This window comes from Echinops telfairi, unplaced genomic scaffold (assembly GCF_000313985.2).
Source record: "Echinops telfairi isolate 266 unplaced genomic scaffold, ASM31398v2 ScPeMD7_29;HRSCAF=101, whole genome shotgun sequence".
Taxonomy (NCBI): domain Eukaryota; kingdom Metazoa; phylum Chordata; class Mammalia; order Afrosoricida; family Tenrecidae; genus Echinops; species Echinops telfairi.
In genome coordinates this window covers 4,554,661-4,560,020 of record NW_022103926.1, presented here as the reverse complement: position 1 = coordinate 4,560,020, position 5,360 = coordinate 4,554,661, and the positions used below count along the sequence as shown (strand labels likewise).

At 55.8% G+C, this 5,360-nt stretch overlaps 1 protein-coding gene across 2 annotated transcripts in view; it reads left to right on the top strand.

The window, feature by feature from the left end:
- Window positions 1-5,360, top strand: part of ZMAT5 (zinc finger matrin-type 5) — a 39,361-nt gene that overhangs the window by 15,945 nt on the left and 18,056 nt on the right. The gene's annotated exons all lie outside the window — the stretch shown is intronic.

Here is a 5,360-nt window from a genome sequence, read left to right as displayed (position 1 = left end):
TGACATCAAGTCCAGCGTCACCACAACATACAAACCACCACAGTACAACAAACTGACAGACGCGTGATGGTCAAAAGGCCGTTTTAAAGTGTCAAGGAGCAAGGACGTCACTCTAATAAGGACAGAGGTACCCCTGTCTCAAGCCGTGGTTAGACTCATGTGCATACCAAAGCTGGACATTGACTAGAGAAGCATGCACACATCTGAATCGTGGTGTTGGTGAACAATAGTACATACACCACGGACAGCCAGAAGAACAAAGAAATCTCTCGGAAGAAGTACAGCCAGAATACACCTTAGAAGTGAGGACACGAGACTGCCTCTCACGTACTTTGGACATGTTATCAAGAGGGATCGGTCCCTGGACAAGAGTGTCGTGCTTGGTAAAACAGGGGCAGTGAGAGAGAGGAGGACTCTCAGTGAGATGGATTGGCACGGTGGCTGCCACAGGGCTCCAACAGAACAATCGTGCTGGGCACAGGGTCGCTGTGAGTCGAACCGATTCGATGACACCGAACAGTAGTGTAACACTAATGGCTGGCAGGGAAGTAAAGTCAGGATGAGGGACCGCGTTTGAGGCGCACCCTAACACGCTGGCAGGGACCCGTCCAGGTCCACGTGACACTTCTGTCAGAGCAGGTCCTGAGCAGGTCGGTCTGTACAGCCACCCCGCTGGGACTATTCTGATGCCACCGCCTCCAGACAGTGGCGTGCGTGGCACCAGGGCATTTCCCTGCTCTTGTCCTCTGGCTGCAGCTCCCTGTGAAGCGGGGCTCTGGAGGTGCTGTAATTAGAAGGAATGACAGGGGAGCACACAGCAGGGTAATTACAGTGCGCTTCCCAGCTCCTGGCCAGAGTAGAGCTGCTGGCTTATTTTAGCCTTGTGCCAACGCTAGCTCTGTACCCAAGGTGCACACAGTGCGAGGATCTGAGAATATTGATGTACTGTGAATGTCTGCCCCACGACAGGGCCCCGAGCAGCATGTGAGGGAGGGATTGGGCCTGGGGTCAGCTGAACCTGAGCTCCAGGCTTGGCGTTAAACCCAGTGCTCAGCACACAGGCATCGGCAAGTGTCAGGCTCTCCCTGCCCCCGTGGCCTTTTTTTTCCTCTTCCATCTTCCCAACTGGTTGTTCTTTATTTGCTGCCCTGAGCCTGCAGTCGGGTTCTGTGGTGAGCTAGGCACAGGGGAAGCCAGTGGACTGCCAAGGCAGCAGGGCTGGTAGGAACTGCTTGATGGGGAGTGGGGGAGCTGCCTCCGGGGCCCTTCTGGTACTCTTGCTTCCTGTGTTCCCCACTTGTTTCTGCGGAGGTGCAGAGCACATGAGTGATCCTGTCAGGGAGGCAGTCCTGGATGCTGCAGGTCGCCCGCCACTCATTCCACAAGCACTTTGTGGGGCAGTAATTCGTGCCAGGCGCTGGTCCAACAGCAGTGGGACAAGCAGACAGACTGTTCTGTCCTTGTGGCGCTTATATTGTGGCGGGGAGGCCAGCAGTAGGTCAGTGCGGGAGAAGGTGACCCGCTGTGGAAAGTAGAGCAGGTTGTAAGAGGCCAGGAGGGCCTACAGCTGCAGTTTACGTCAGGTGGCAGGAGGGGCCGCCTAGGTACTGATGGTAATAGCCGAAGTGCCCCCCATCGGTGAGCACTAACTGTATGTGAGGCACCTTACAGCAATTCGGGGTGCATGATGATTAAACCACTCAGCTGCTAACTGAAGGTCTGTGGTTCGAACCCATTAGCTGTTCCTTGGGAGAAAGATGAGACAGTGTGTTTCTGTCAAGATTTATAGTCGTGGAAACCCTCTGGGGGAAGTTCCACTCTATCCTATGGCTCAATATGAGTCAGGGCATGGGGGAGACATTCTACGTGTACCACCTTGATAGGTCCAAAGCGGTGGTGGGGGTCCCCTTCCAGAGTGAAGGACAAGCTTAGTGAGAACATCACTTCTTGAGGTCACCCGCTTATGGTGGGCTGCATGTCCCAGGAGGGTTGCCCCCCTGGTGTTGCCCACTGCCCCTTGGCCTCCAGGTGCCTGCACAGTCACCTGGCAAAGCCCCAAGGAGCCAGCAGATGCTGTGGCCACCATGGTCCCAGGAGCGGTGGCTGGGCGGCCTGTGTTCCGGACATGGCCTCCCTCCCGTGCTAAGGAACGAGCCGCCCTCGGGATAATGAATCATGGGCTGAGAGGGCCAGCTTAGTCAGCATGCGATGCTGGTGTCTGCGCCCCAGCTAGAGACACTCAACTGTCCCCCACGTTGTCCTCCTCCGGCCCCCAATTCAGGGTTGCCAAGTGCAGCGGTGCAAGGACACCTGGCTGAAATGGAGAGTGGGAGCAAAACTGGCCCCCGTGCACCTGGCCCGGCTGCGTGTCTGGCAGAGGATGTGCCCGGAGGCCCTGGAGCGGGAAGGTTGTGTCAGGAGACCTAGAGTGCATACCCAGGTGATGCCTGGCCAAGGTCACCTTATTCAAGGCCAGGATTCTTGCCAGGGAGCAGGGCATCAGCCTCTGGACAGGCTGGAAGGTCAGTGGGAAGCCTGGCCCCGCTGCAGCTGGTGTGTTCCCCGGACATCCGCCCTGGATGGCAGGGACTCAGTTGAGCTGGCACGGCAGAGTCAGGAGTGAGGGCTGCGGGGGAGGGGAGGGGACTGAGGGTCCAGTCCCCCCTCTGCCCCCTGTGCTGGGTCCTTTAGGCAGCACCATCCCCCTCTCCTGACTTCACTTTCCTCACCCATGAACACGACCTGCTGCCCCAAAGATCACCTTGACCCTGACCTATCGTCCCTGTGTTGGAGGCCAGCCGTAGTGATGATGAGGGCAGCCAGTCCTGACCGAGGACCTCTGGGCGTACGGGTCTCACACGGCAGCCCCATAGGTAGTAGGCACTGTGATGACCCTGGCTTTCGCTGGAGAAAATTGAGGCCAAAGTTAAATAACCGCCCACGTTCACAGGGCTAGAAAGTAGTGGCTCCTGGATTTAACCCAGACCATCCCAGCTCTCACAGGAACCTGGTGGCACTGTGTGTTAAGCACTGGACTGCTGACCTCAACGCTGGCAGTTCAAACCCACCTCCTCTGGAGAAAAAGGAGGCTGTCTACTTCAGTAGAGATGTACAGCCTCGGAAACCCCGTGTAGGGTTGCTGGACATCAGAACTAAAGCCTTGGCTGCGGATTTGACTTTTGGTTTGGCCCCAGCTCTCAGCCCCTTCCCCTCACGACTCCCTGGCATGGCAACGAGACAGAGGCTGAGTCTTCTCAAGAGGGTGGGCCTGCTCTGCTGCTGGCACGCGTGCTGGGTGCACTCCTGCAACAGGATGGGTGGCACAGCCAGGAGCTTCATTTCTTCTGATGATCCCAGACCGTCACTGAGTCTGGGACTAGAATGTAAGGTCCTGTTGGCTGTCCTGGAGTGCTGTGCATGTCCCAGATGCCAGGCCTGAGCCGGGCACTGACGAGGAGGGCCAAGGTGCACAAAAGAGGCACGGGCAAGCAGGCCGAGTGGCTGTGTGGCCTGGGGAGGGGGACATGGTCCTAACTTCCCAGTGGATGGGTATTTGGGAGAGTTATCACCGTGAGTGAACGCAGGCTCTCCCAACAGCTGCCTCTCTGAGCCTCAGTTTCCTCATTTATAAAACAGGGTCTATAATGTCTGCCTCTTGGGCCTCAAAGTGCCCAGGATGGTCTCAGGGGCCCAGTGAGAGGTTAGCAAAGAAAAGCTGTTGGCATGGCTCGTAGGAGAGACCGTCATAAGTCAATAGGGGCATGGGCTCTGGAGTCCCAGTGTCGGCTCCAGCCCTTCCCATCCAGTGGCCTTGGGTAAGTCACCTTCCTCACCAGAGCTTCAGTCCTTTTATCTGAAACAGTCTCATCGCCCCCACCTCAAAGGTTGTCCTGAAGATTAAATGAGATAATGCATTGAAGTCATTGAGCCCAGAGCCTGGCACACAGTAAGTGCTCAATAAATCATTAGCCTTAATAGCAGGTAATGTTTATGGAATGCTTGCTTAATGCTGGGCAATAGTGTTGTTTTCTCTCGAATATTCTAGTTATCTGAATTAATAATAATAATGCATCACTCCCTAACAAGTCAGCCAATCTGACCCACGTCTCATTGTCCTACAGCAACGCATAGAGGCCTACAGCCGCCCTGGTGCCAACAATGGTTCCAAGTTGGGCTGCTCACCCCAAGGTCAGCAGTTTGTAACCACCAGCCACTCCATGGGAGACGAAGGAGGCCTTCTACTCCCGTAAAGAGATAGTCTTGCACTCCCACAGGGGCAGTTCCACTCTGTCCTACAGGGTCAACTCGATGGCAAGGAGTTCTTGGACAGAGGGGAAGTGACTTGGCCAAGGCCACACTCTTCTCAGTGTCCTGTGTGTGGCTTTGTCCCACTAAGCCTGCCACTGAGCCCCTGCTTTGCCTTGTTTTCCTGGAGGGGCGTGTCCCTCCCTGCCCCATTACTCTTCAGCACCAGCAGCCCCTCAGAGCTGCAAATGTCCAGAATGGCTTGGTTAAGCGTTTGACTGTTACACGTTCATCTCTTATAATTTCAATCCAATTCCTGTAAGTTTATTGGCAAGACGGGGTGTGTTAGAGCTGCCAAATGTAATATATCAAGTCCATGTGTCTGGGTCGCGGTTTCTCGGCAGCGATGGGAGAAGCGAGGTTTTATATGTTCTCATTTCGAATGACTGTCTGTTCTTGATCTCATTACAGCCCTTGACTTAATGGCTAGCTGTCCCTGTCTGCCATAGGCACGGCTTTCTCTGTCGCATGGCTGGGCTCCTCTGCCCTGCGCCACCCCCCAACTTCCCAGCCTCTTCCTCCCAAGGTGCATTCCCCTTGTCTTCCAGGTTAATTGGATCCCAGTGTCACCCTAGTTACCAGGCTCTGGGAAGGAGCCCTGGTGGCACAGTGAGTTAAGCTGCAGACTACAGAACAAAAGATGGGTGGTTCAAACCCACCAGCTGCTCCTCAGGAGGAAGCTGTGGCAGTGTCCCCGTCCAGATTGGCAGCCCTTGCCTGTGGGGTTGCTGTGAGCCGGAATTGATCCAGCACTAGTGGGTTTGGCTTTGGTTTGGGATTCTGGGGCTCTGGCTGCCAGCTGGTGCTGCGTCCTCACGACCTTGGGGAAGTCGCTGTCTTTTCTTCCCTTTGGGCCTCAGGTGCCAGTTCTGTGAAATATGAGGACCAAGGCTCAGGACCTGAAGGGCTTCCTCGCTGCTAGCTCCAGGGCGAGGGCCTCCACCTCTGCAGGGCCCACCTGCCGGCCCTGAGAGGCAGAGGTGCCAAACAGGGATGAGAGTCAGAGAATTGCCCCCTCTCTCGGGTAGCAGAGCTCCTAGGTCAGATGTAGTACC